The sequence below is a fragment of the Sminthopsis crassicaudata genome, chromosome 2 (genome assembly GCF_048593235.1).
Source record: "Sminthopsis crassicaudata isolate SCR6 chromosome 2, ASM4859323v1, whole genome shotgun sequence".
NCBI lineage: Eukaryota > Metazoa > Chordata > Mammalia > Dasyuromorphia > Dasyuridae > Sminthopsis > Sminthopsis crassicaudata.
The window spans coordinates 409,550,085-409,563,206 of NC_133618.1; the positions used below are offsets into that span (position 1 = coordinate 409,550,085).

The 13,122-nt window shown below is 37.0% G+C and overlaps 1 protein-coding gene across 2 annotated transcripts in view; it reads left to right on the top strand.

The window, feature by feature from the left end:
* Positions 1 to 13,122, top strand: part of ADRA1B (adrenoceptor alpha 1B) — a 105,280-nt gene that overhangs the window by 23,416 nt on the left and 68,742 nt on the right. The window contains exon 1 of one of the 2 annotated variants that reach the window (XM_074291956.1): positions 1,530 to 1,802. The exons of the other annotated variant lie outside the window; for it this stretch is intronic. The gene's annotated coding sequence lies outside the window, so the exon portion shown is untranslated. Of the gene's footprint in view, positions 1 to 1,529; positions 1,803 to 13,122 lie in introns of those variants that run through there. 2 annotated transcript variants of the gene reach the window in all.

Sequence of the window (13,122 nt, forward strand, 5' to 3'; positions counted from 1 at the left end):
TGGAGGGAGGGGAAGATCAGTTTCAAGCAACTGACTAGCATTTATTCAATGTTTACTATGTGTCATACATTGTGCCAGGTGTTTAGAATACAAATACTAAAATACCATTACCCTTCCCCCCCAGCCCAATGCTCACATTTTAATACTCTTTTTTTTTTCTATATGAAAAAACTTCTAATTACCTCATGGTGGGGATTTGTGATGACAATTGCATAAAGGATAGTTAAGATTATTATGTGACTATAAAATAGAGTAGTTAATAGATTTATATAAGAACTAATGATAATACTTCATTTTCAAAGCAGGGGCTCCTTATTTGGCACAGGTGCCCAATGGTACTTAGGTTTCTTTTCTTCCACTAATTATTGAATGAAAGCTATTTCCTGAATTATATTGTTCAGTCATTTCATTCATATCCAATTCTATGTGACCTCAATTGGTGTTTCCTTGGCAAAGATATTGGATTTGTCCTTTTCTTCTCCAGCTCATGTTATAGATGAGGAAACTGAGGCAAAAAGCGTTAAGCGACTTGCCCAGGATCCCACAGGTACTAAGTATCTGAGTCTAGATTTGAACTGAGGAAGATGAGTCTTCCTGCCTCTGGTCCTGACTCTCCACTGTACCACTCTAGAATTATCTAGAGTTTATATCCAGTGATCATACTGGAGATTTTCTGGAAATGTCATTGAAAGAATCCATTTTAATATCAGCACTGTTTTGTTGAGCCATTTACGACTCATTACCAGTGTGTCAGAATTCCAAAAATAATTTTCTTTGGCCAACCAGAATTTCCTAAAGGGAATAACTTTGGTTCTAGAAACTAGAGATAGATGTCACAGGATACTTTTGCTTCTCCCTTCAAAAAGAACATGAGTCAACAGTTCAGCCCATTCTAAGGATACCCATGATCATTGAATGATAGAATCTTGAGTTAGAAAAGGCCTTATATTTCATTTAGTCAAACCCTCTCACTTTATTGAAATTAAGAGGCAATGAAGTGATCTTCCTTAAGTTGCACAGTGAGTTAATGGCATCTAGTCCAATGCTCTTCCCACTAATCACATCATGAGTTGAATTTTGTTCTTTGATGTTATTGATTAAACCCCATGATCTTTACCAGGACCCCTGCCAACATCAGTAATCTCTTGGGGACATTCCTTCTGATTAAGCCCTCCTGACTTCAATGTCTGAGCCCTTCTTGTCTTATTTTCCTTCTCTGTTCTCATCCTCCATCCTCACTCTCCTATCAGCCTCCGCTGCACATTAATTGACTTTTGCAGTCACTGAAAGGAGACATGTGCCTTTCCTGGAAATTCCCCTTTTGGAGGGGCAAAATCATTGCCAGAGATGAGTTGTTACCAGCATGGAAATTAATCTCTCCACCTGGGATGAGGCCGAGTTGGCATGGCTCCCATGCTAATTGGCTTTGTTCTTGATTTAACAGGCCTCTGGAGCAAGGGCAATAGCCTCACTATGCCCAGCTGCTCCATAGCAATGTGTAGCTTCGGAATGAAAATGAGGCAGACATTTGCAGCTTCACACAGAGAGTGAGTCACATAGGGGCTTAGTTGGCTAAAAATGAGGGGGTGAGACTGGCACTGACAATAACCTCAAGGTAGTGAGTTAGATGGAAATCAAAGCTGGGCTCAGAAATGAAGTAGGAGTCAAGGAAATTGAAAGAGGTTGCAGAAAATAATCCTAATTTTCATGTCAGACTTCTCAGATGATATAGGTCAATTCAAGGCTAGACCCAAACTTCTCATGGGCTACACCATGTCCCATTTTCTTCCTTCTACCTAAAGGTAAGTACATTCCAATGCATTTGAACTGGATGTGTAGTGGGGGTGGTATGATGTTCTTAAAAGGAAAACTTGTTTGCCTTGTTATTCCCAAATTTCAGATATTCTTATTGCTTTATTATGTTCAAATCTCTCAAGATTCCTTACTTCCTTCTAAAAGATTTCTGAACATCTAGCTAAGTTCAGAAATTGCTTAGAATTTATATTAATATAAAGAACAAGAACAATTTACATAAAAATAGCAAGCATGGTGATATTCAAGAAATAAAGCATTTATATTCAACACCTGTGGCCCAAGCAAGCTACTTCACCTTATCCTAACTCCTCAGGTGGGAAGCCTGATTTCTCCCACACTCAGTTCTCTCATAAATTCCATGCAGAGAATAGAAACTAGGTAATAAGTGGTTTCTCAGAAATCCATCAGTCCCTCAGTGCAGAGGAAAGAGAGAGATTGCTCAGCTACTCACCTCACCTTCTAGGAAAGCTTTAACTGCTTTTAGAGGGTGGGATGAACTTGCCTTGAGAACTAGACAATCTCTGGAACTTTCTGCCACAGATTAGTTCAAATTTGCCATTTCTCTTTATTTGGTCTCATGGGTGTTAGGAATGTATGTAAGAAAAGCAAGATGGATGGATCTTTAATATCCACAGGCCAAAGCTGAAAGAACGCAGCTAGCTAGAGTCTTCCAGCTCCACGTAGTCATTCACCTTGTCACCTTTGCTCCCCTATAAATCTTCACCACCCAATGCCATTGGTACCACATGCCTTATTTTATCTATATAATATAACAAATCAGAAATCAGTCCCTTCAATCACAGTTCACTCTAAAGGTTACATCACCATTCATTTGTGATTCATTGTGTCTGGAAACATGTACCATCAATCATTCCCCTCTCATTTTGTAATCTTCAATATCTTGTTATTCATTAACTCCTCCCCTACTATCTACAAACATAACTAGAACTTCCTAATTCTTAAAAAACAATCCATCATTTGACCCAACAATCCTTTGAAGATATTACCCTATTTCTCCCCCTTAGAAAAAACTGTGTTTAATGTTTCCTCTTTTTCACCTTCCATTTATTCACTTCTCAGTGCTTCCAATTTAGCTTTGAATTCCGCCAATTAAACAAATCTTTTCTCTCCAAAGTTCCCAGTTATCTCTTAATAGCTAAATCCATTGGCCTTTTCTAGGTCCTTATCCTCCTTATCCTCCTAACAGGTTTTGATTCTATGGACCATTGTCCCCTCCCAAACAATCTCCTCCTGAGGACGTTCTCTCTGTCTGATCCTGCAGTCTGAGTCTCCTTTGTAGGACCATCATCCATGATCTTTCCCCTCTGTACAAGTGCATCCCTGTGATCTGACTTAGACCCTTTTTTTCTCTATATCTTCTCTTAGTGGTCTCATCATTTACCATGCCTTTAAGCCATCTCATCTCACATACTGATGTCAATTAGTTAGTCAATAAATGTTTATTAAATACCTACTATAGGAGCAGCTAGATTGTGCAGTGGATAGAGCACTGGCCCTGGAGTCAAGAGTTCTTGAGTTCAAATTTGGCCTCAAATACTTACCACTTACTAGATGTGTGATCCTGGGCAAGTCATTTAACCCCAATTACCTTGCCAAAAAAAAAAAAGCCTACTATGTGCCAAGAAGCCTCAGCTAAGTGCTAAGGATACAAGTAAAGATAAAAGATAATATTTGTTCTCAAGGAGCTCAAAATCTGATGATTGTGAAGAATATAAAGGGACTAAATCAAGGAAATATGGACAAACTGTATACAGAATTACTGTAAAAAATTTAAAAGAGGAAAGATGACTTCAAAATATGTAGTCCGCTTTCATCTTTAATTTTTATAACTTACTGGGATGGCTTGCAGTAATTTAAACCTTAAAATGTCTAATACAGAATTTTATTATCTCCCCCTACCACCCCATTGCCACCAAAATATAAAAGCTACCTTTCTCCTCCTTTCTCTTTGGACGGCTAGGTAGTATAGTAGATAGAGTTCTAAGCCTAGCATCAGGAGGTTTCTGGAGTTCACATCCAACCTCAATTTTCTTACTAGTTCTATGATCCTCTGCTTCATTTTCCTCACCTATAAAATGGGGATAATATCAGCATCCATCTTGCAAGATTATTGTATGAATCAAAATAATATTTTAAAGCCCATAACACAATGTCTGGCACATAGTAGGCATTATATTAATACTTGTTATCTCTCCTCCCCTTTCCTTCTTTCTGTCCAAGACACTGTCATCCTTCCAGTCTTATGTTGTTGTTATTCAGTTATTTTCAGTAATGTCCAACTCTCTATAACTCCTTTTGGAGTTTTCTTGGCAGAGACACTGGAATTCTCTTGCTCATTTGACAGATGAGGAAACTGAGGCAAACAGATTCCTTGCCCCAGAATCACCCAACTAGTAAGTGTTTGAAGCCAGATTTGGACTTGGGAAGATGAATCTTTCTAACTCCAAGCTTGGCCCTCTATATTCACTGTGCCACCTAGCTGCCATATGTAGGCCTAAAATTTCAATCATTCTCAACTCTTCTCCCTCACCCTTATATCCAATGAGCTGCTAAATTCTGTCAATTCTGTCTCCACAGCATTTTTTACAACTGTTCCCTTCTCTTCTCTCACAGTTACCACCTGAGCTCTCCCATATCACTTCCCACCTAGGCTCTTGCATTATCAGAATTGTCCTCCATACCTCCAATCTCTCTCTTTGCCAATCCATCTTCCACAACACTGCTAAACTGAAATTTCTAAAGCACAGGTCTGGTCTTACTCAGAAACTTTTAGTGGCTTCCTCTTATCTTTCTGATGATATGTAAAGTCTTTCTCTTCTCCCTCATACTTCTTTGGTTAACATAAATTCCTCAGTTTAATTTCCATATCTTTTGCAGTCTGGTTCCCAACCTATTTCTCCAACTTTTTCATATATGACTTCTCTTCCCATAGTTTATGATTTAGCGAAGCTGACTCATGGATGGTATTCCATTTTCCATCCCTGTTGCCTTTGATCTGACTTAGACCCTTTTCTCTTCTTTCTTTATATCTTCTACAATCCTACACAAGGGAGATGTGGCCATCGTCCTTACATGGCACATATTCTCATCTCTTCTCAGCCCCTAAAATCCTTTCTTTCAAAATTTCTGCTAAACATTGAACCTTTCCTGATATGCTCTTCTATCTACCTTTCCAGGCTGCTAATGCCTTTCCCCCCCCCAAAAAAAAAATATGTTGTATTTGTTTTATCTAAATTTTCTGTATACTGTTTTCTGCATGAGTTGTCTCCTCTAGTGGAATATAAGCTCCTTAAGGTCAAGAACTGTTTCATCTAGTGACTGGGACAGTGCCTGGAACATAAATGTTAGTGATTTGATTGATTCACCATCTGCATCTGAACTTATTATACATGACTCTTCCAATTTACTCACTTACTGCCATGTTTTATATATACATGTCATCCCATCTACTTTGTACTTAATCACAGGATAATTATTTCCATGTTCAGGCTGCTCTTTTTTCTCCACCTCTACCAGTTTAAGAGTCACATGACAGGGGAGGGAGGGAGGGGATAATTTGGAAAAATGATTACAAAGGATAATGTTATTTAAAAAAATTACTCATGCATATATACTGTCAAAAAAATTTATAATTATAAAACAAATAAATAAATAAATTTCTCTCAAATAGGTTAAAAAAAAAAAGAGTCACATGACAGCCTTGAATTCAGGAGGACCCAAGTTCAAATCTGGCCTCAGACATTTAACACTTCCTAGCTTGCCCTTCCTGGGCAAGTCACAACCCCAGCCTCAGGAAAAAAAAAAAAAAAAAAAAAAAAAAAAAAAAAGATTCACATGAATCTCTTACTCAACATGACAATTTAAGAGTCATCTTTTATAGTTCACCTTTCCTGATCCCCCCCTTGTAACTGGAGACTAGCTAGTCAGGCAGCTAAGTGGCACAGTGGATAGAATGCCAGATTTTAAAGTAAGGAAGACCTTAGTTCAAATCTGACTTCAGACACTGACTAGATGGTTGACCCTGGGCAAGTCACTTTATCCTGTTGACTCAGTTTCCTCATCTGTAAATTGAGCTACAGAAGGAAACAGCAAATTGTTTTAGTATCTTTGTCAAAAAAGAAACCCAAATGGTCACAAAGAGTTGGATACAACTGAAAAATGATGGAACAAGAACAAAACTAATTTTAACTAAATTTAATTTTTTCAAAAATGTTGATAATATACTTCTCAAATAATTTTTCTGCCTCCCTAAATTATATTCATTGAGATCAATCCCTAGAGGTAACACAGTATTAAACATAAGTATCAGTAGCTTATAAAAGTGGGAGGAAAAAAAGAGAACATAGTCTATCAGGAAGAGGATGCCACTCTGAAAAACCTTAGTTAATATATTTGGCGTTGAAGCCCCAGAATTGGGGGAAGGTATTTTAACCCTCAGGCAAAGTGTCAAGGACTCATTTCTGAAAATGTTCATAATGCCCTTGATTGCTCTTCAATATTTCTCCTGAGACTAGAGGTGACTCCACATAAGACCAGGGCAAAGTCATGCCTAGGAAATGGGAATGAGTTCAAACTTCAGGCTTCTAATCCAGTTTGAGACTTCTTGTCCCCAAATTTAATGGGTATTTTTTCCTTAAAGAAATTCATTTTAGGCTTCAGTTTTTATCAAAAATTGCCAGTATTGATAACCACTTGCAATGTAGAAGTTTGTACAGATGCCAAAGAAGAATATGGAAGAAGATAATCTTTGCCCACTTTGAGGTTTTGCCTGAAACCATATCAAATTGCACCTCATCCTCAGAAGAATTTGTTCCAATTGAAATTGGCCTTTGGAGACAGGAGACTATATGGAAGAGGCAGGTTATTGCAGGAAGGGGTGGGGTATCTCTGCCAAGTTTCTGATTGGTTTTCCCTCTTCTCTGATGTCACAGGTAGGGAGATGTCAATTAGTGAGAGTGACTCAGAAGCTTCTAGTGTGGAAGATTCCATTCCTGGGAAATTCCAGGAAGGCTGCCAGGCGAGGGTGTCTAGAGTAGAAATGAACTATTGTGAGAAAGACTAGGTGGGCAGGAAAAAAAAAAAAAAAGAAAGGATTTTATAAAGTATCACAGACGGCAAGTCCTTTTTAAAAAATCCCATTCTGTTGCTCTTCCTCTTGCTTGAATAGACCTCCAAGCTACATGGACCTGCTTATTGAAGCTTCACTCCTTGATTTGCTTATGAAATTAATGATTTCAATCCTGTTATCTTTCTAAATGAGAGAACCTGAAATTTGGCTAGAGTTTTAATCAATAACAAAAATAAACAAACAAGTTTCCTTTAATGAGCAAAGAACATTTTTCCACTTCAGTGATTTCAAGTTCTATTTGGAGGAACTTGAAGTTTTAAAGCTTGAGATCTGGCACCAAATGTTATCCAAAAACAGTCATATTTTTGCAGATGCACTTCCATAACAACACTACTTATAATTCCTGGCTCTTGTTCAAGAAAAATAATAATAATGCTAACAGTAACAATAATAAAGACTCACATTTCTGTAACTCTTCAAGGTTTATAAAATACAACTTAATTCAACACACTTTTATTGACTGTCTAGTTCACATATGAGTAACACAGACCAGAATATAAAAATGAGTAAGGCTTGAACCTTAAAATCTAGAAGAGGAAATAAATATTTATTTAAAAATAAATATAAAATGGCATAATAATGAATTAGATACCAACTTTCTATTCTCTATACCATACTTCCTTTCCTGGGAATTCTCAAAAGCAAGGAAAAATCATATCTTTCTGAGAAGAAGGAAAACTACATGAAACAAATAGCCTTGAAGCTTATCTCTGAAGAATTGGTAGGATTTCCATATGTCTTGAAATTAGAAGAGAGTAGATGATTCTAAGGCAAAGGATACCAAAGACAAAGAAACTGGGATAAGAAAGCATGAGGCATGAATCCAACTTTGTTGGAGAACAGTAAACTGTCTGATTGGCTGTAAACATTGGTAGAGCACGTATAAGGAAGTAGGTAGGCTAACAAGGCCATGGATTCCTAGCTAAGGTGTTTTGGTTTTATTTAGTAGAAATGGGAGAGCTCTTAAAGTCTTGAAGACTTTAGACTGACTAATTTTAAATGACTAAATGCATTCCTGGGATCTCCTTGTACTAACTTGGGAGGTAAGAGAATGATTTTTCATGAGAGGGGAGTATTTGATCCATACATCCCATTGTCTATAAAACATGACTAGCAGTGGTGGAAGAGAGGGAATTCCTTTTTCACCCCTATTCTTTGGAAAAACAAATGTGATGTAAAAATCAATCCCATGTTGAAGAACACATTAGGCCTTTAGTCAAATCTATTCTTTTTTTATGAGTTGCTCCATGCAGGGTAATGTGCTCATCAGCTTCGCTCCATTGGAGACCAAGTTGTAAGTATAACAACCCCCTTGACAAGATTCTCAAGGACACACAAAGTAGTGCCCAGCACTTGAAAGAGAAAAACATTTTATTTTTCCTACTAATCCATTTGAAAAGGTATAGCTTTACCTTCTCTGGGGAAATAGTCTATCTCCCCTAGTGAGCTGGTAATATCTGCCATTTCTTCCCTCTTTTGGAATTACTATGCTCAAGGACTCAAATACTTCTAGAAAAACAGCATCTTCCTGATTCCTTTTTTATGAAAAGTAACAAAATCTCTTTGCAATCAATCAGTAAGCATTACTAAGGGCCTACTATGTGTTAGGCATTATGCTGGATATGAGGAATACAAAACCAAAATAAAATAGTTGTAACCCTCAAAGAGCTTGCATTCTACCAGGAGAAACAACGTGTACATGTATACAAGGTAATTTGGGGAGGAGGCAGTAACACTGTCAGAAATCAGGAAAAGCCTCATTTAGTATACAACACTTGAACTAAACTTTGAAGGAAGTTAAGGATAATAAGAGGTGAACGGAAGGCAGCAGTGCAATTCCAAGTATGGGACACAGCACTGCAAAGGCACAAGCAATGAAGGATGGACTGGTATATGTGAAGGATAATAAACCAGTTAGGCAGGACCATAGAATGTATGAAAAGAAGTAATAGACAATATGCCTGTAAAGGTGGGTTGGAAATTATTTAGAGGAAGTTTTCTTCACTACTTTGGAAAAGAACCTTGCAGTAGTCTCTACCCAGTATGAAACTCCATAGGAAGCAAAAAACAGAAGACCCAGTAATTTTGTGAGTCAAAATCACAAACTTTGTGTGAGTTAGTTTTAGTCTTCAGGGGTTGAGCTACATAGAGAAACAGGCCAAGGGAGCCAAGTGAGTGATATTACCAGCAGAATACTCCATCTCTCCAGGCAAGGTACTTTAAGGCTACCATAAGAAGGGAAAGACATAGGGGCCCTGCAGTCCGTGAGATGTGAGTTGCCTGGGTCATATATGTTTCCCATGTGCATGCCTCTTTTTAGGGCACTCTAAGTGTGTGCCAATTCTTTGCAAAGATGCATGGATTATAGGTGTGGGAGAATGGTCCCCCATGAATGTTATATAACTTTTGTTCTTATGATTTCCTTCCATTAAATGCATTTGCTTGGGTATTTGTTTATTTGATCCTAGAGGAAATGGAGAGCCACTGAAGCTTTTTAAGGAGGGTAACCTGAACTTTAGGAAAATCATTTTGGAACCTAGTGAAGAATGGATGGGAGAGGAAAGAGATTTGAATCAAGGAAGTGACCTGGGAAGCTATCACAGTAATTGTCAAGAGATCATGAGGGCTTGAACTGGGGAGCATCTACATAGAATAGTGGTTATAAGAAAAGAATAGAGGAGAGAGAGGTTATGGAGGGTGCATGTGTAAGACTAGACAACTAATTGCCTCTAAGATATAAGGAAGAGTAGAGAGTGGATGATAACTCCAGAGTCACAACAAACAATAGTAAAGAATTCCTCATAACAGCCCTAGATCCTTGCATAAAATCTTACATATGGAAGGCTCATTTGTTATTTATTTAGACCTGTGATTTCATTATTGTGAAGAGCTTCCTAGCATAGAAACTCCTTCCACTAGAGAGAGAGAGAGAGAGAGAGAGAGAGAGAGAGAGAGTGAGTCCTATAGTTTCCTGGGGTACTAAGAGGCTAAATGACATGCCTATGGTCATATAACTATTAAGTGTAAAGGCAAGACATGAATCCAAGTCTGTATGATTGATACTAAGGGTGGCCCTCAGTCTGTCTGTCAGGTGCTTTAATGAATGTTCTAAGGAAGAAATGCAGAAAGACTAGGGCAGGGAAGCAGGCAAGCAAGAAGAAAAGGAAGGAAAGAAGGAAGGAAATTTCTCATTTACAATCTACAGGTAGTGATCTATTTACAACCAAAGTTTAGTCTTTTCCTCTAGGAGAAAGAAGTAGCTATCTACCAATATATACTAATACTAATATAGTTTAAATGGAGCCAAAAGCTCTTCCAAGATCCCTACTCTCATTGCCAATTACTTAGCCTGCCTGAGTTTCTAAAATTCCCTTCTCCACATTGAAATATTTCCTCTGGGTTGAGGCTCTATATCTCTAAATCTATCTGTATCTTCACAAAAATAAAAAAAAAATCACATTTTTTCAGTACTTAATGATTTACAAAGTACTTTCAAAATAACTTGGTGAGGTAGGATATACAGGTATTATTACTCTCATTTTACATATGAGAAAGCTAAGATTCAGAGAGATTAAGTTGCTAGTATTAGTCAGGATTTGAAATCAAGGTCTGTCAACTCCAAATTCATCACCATGGTTACCATATTATTCCAGGACACTTGCTTAAAAATATAAATATACAATATTTCCAGAGAGAAACTATTAGTACTTTACACTTATCAGATTGCTTAACCAGTCAATAACAACAACAATAAAATATTTATAAAACACTTGAAGGTTTGCAAATAATTTTATATATTTTACTTAATTTGATTCTCACAACAGACCTATGAAGTATGTGCAATTATTATCTCTGTTTTATATAGGAAGACTCTCAGGCTGAGAGAAGCTAAATGGGTTACACAGGATTATACAGCTAAAATTTGTGAGGCAGGATTTGAACTCAGTTCCTAGAAAATCCCTAATGGAACAAAAAGATAGGGCAAGTACTTTCTGATGGTAAGATACAAGGCATAAATGAGGATTTCCAGCTATAATGTAATACATGTTCTTACTAGCTTCTTATTTCTTTTGCCCTTGTCCAAGGTACTCTTGTTATTAGAGCATTCTGACTAGTACAGAACATTTGTCAGTAGACATTGAGTAGGATCACCATAATTCTATCTGGATATGGCCTTTGTACCAATTTACCTGAAAACTGGAAATGCAGTTTTCAGGTAGGGTAGATGAGACAAGGAATATAAAGTTACCAAATCTTAAAGTTGGAGGAGCTGTAGATGTAATTTAACCCAATCCTTACCTGAAACATAAATACCTTATACACATTGCCTGGCCTCAAACCTAGTAGTACTTTGTATGGAGGTGGCACTTAATATATTATCTGTTGACTTGAATTTATCATCTTTGTATACCTGCAGTGATGAGAGAGTCATGTCCTAGAACTGCTCATTCTATTTTGAACATTAATTGCTTTTCCAAAAACCTATTTTCTTTTCTCAATCTTTAATATTTTTTTTAGCTTTTCTGTAGCTTGAAACAATGCTGACCATCTTATGAGAAACTTTCTTTTAACTTGGTTCTTTCCCCATTAGGCTGTGAGCTTTTTGAGAGCAGAGATTGTCTTTGCCTTTTCTTTGTATTTCTATCACTTAACCCAGTGTCTGGCACATAGTAGATGCTTAATAAATGTTTGGTGCCTTGGCTCAGAACAGCTCCCTCCTGATTTCTCTATATGTATGGCCATTCCTCCATCTCCTTTTCTGTTTTATCATCCATCTCCCACCCTGAATCGTGGATGTTCCCCTAAGGCTCTGTTCTCAGACTTCTTTTCTCTCTGTCTCTTATACTCTTCTTTCATGATCTCATCAGTTTCCACAAATTCAATTATAATCTCTCATCAGAAGACTCTCAAATCTCCACACAGTTCTCCAGATGTGGTCTGACCAGAACTGAGTACAATGGGATTATAATCACTCTCATTCTGACATTATTTTTCTCTAAAAGTAGCCCGAGAGCATTTTAACCTCATGGGCTACCATATCTCATTATCAGTTAATGTTGAGCTTACAATCCACAAAAATGCCAAGATCTTTTTCACATGAACTCAGAAATTTTTTTAATGTCACATCGTTATCTGTAAAATCAGAATAATACTTCAGGGATAAAAATCCAGTATTTGACAAAAATTGCTCAGAAAATTGGAAAACAGTACTGCAGAAACTAGGCATTGACCAAAATTTCTTACCCTATACCAAGATAAGGTCAAAATGAGTTCATGATTTAGATATAAAGGAGAATATTATAAGCAAATCAGGAGAGCAAAGGATCATCTGAAACCTGTCAGATCGGTGGAGAAGAGAGGAATTTATGGCCAAAGAAGAACTAGAGAACATTATGAAATGCAAAATGGATAATTCCAATTACATTAAATTTAAAAGATTTCACACAAACAAAACCAATGCAGCCAAAATTAGAATGGAAGGAGAAATTGGGGGAGGAGGGATTTTGCAGCCAGTGTTTCTGATAAAGGCTTCATTTCTATAATATATAGATAACAGAGTCAAATTTATAAGAATATGTATTATTCCTCGATTGATAAATTGTGAGAGAATATGAACAGATAATTTCAGGTGAAGAAAGTAAAGCCATTTCTAATCACATGGAAAAAAAAAAGACTTTAAATCACTATTGCTTAGAGAAATGCAAATAAAGACAACTCTGAGGCACTACCTCACACCTCTCAGATTAGCTAAAATGACAGGAAAAGATAAATGTTGGAGGGAATGTATGAAAACTGGAACACTGATACATTGTTAGTAGAGCTACAAAATCACACAACCATTTTGGAGTTGTAACTATGTCCAAAGGGCTATAAAACTGCATACTCTTTGATCCAGCAGTGTCTTTACTGGGTTCTCTCTATAACAGGAGGAAAATGTGCAAGAAATTTCTTATGGCAAGAAATTGAAAATTGAGTGAAGCTCATCAATTAGGGAATAGCTGAATAAGTTATGGTATATGTAATGAAATATTATTGTTCTATAAGAAATGACAAGCAAGCTCATTTCAAAAAAAGCCTAGAAAGATTTATATGAATTGATGCTGAATGAAGTAAGCAGAACAGAGAACATTTTACATAGTAACAGCAAGGTCATGTGA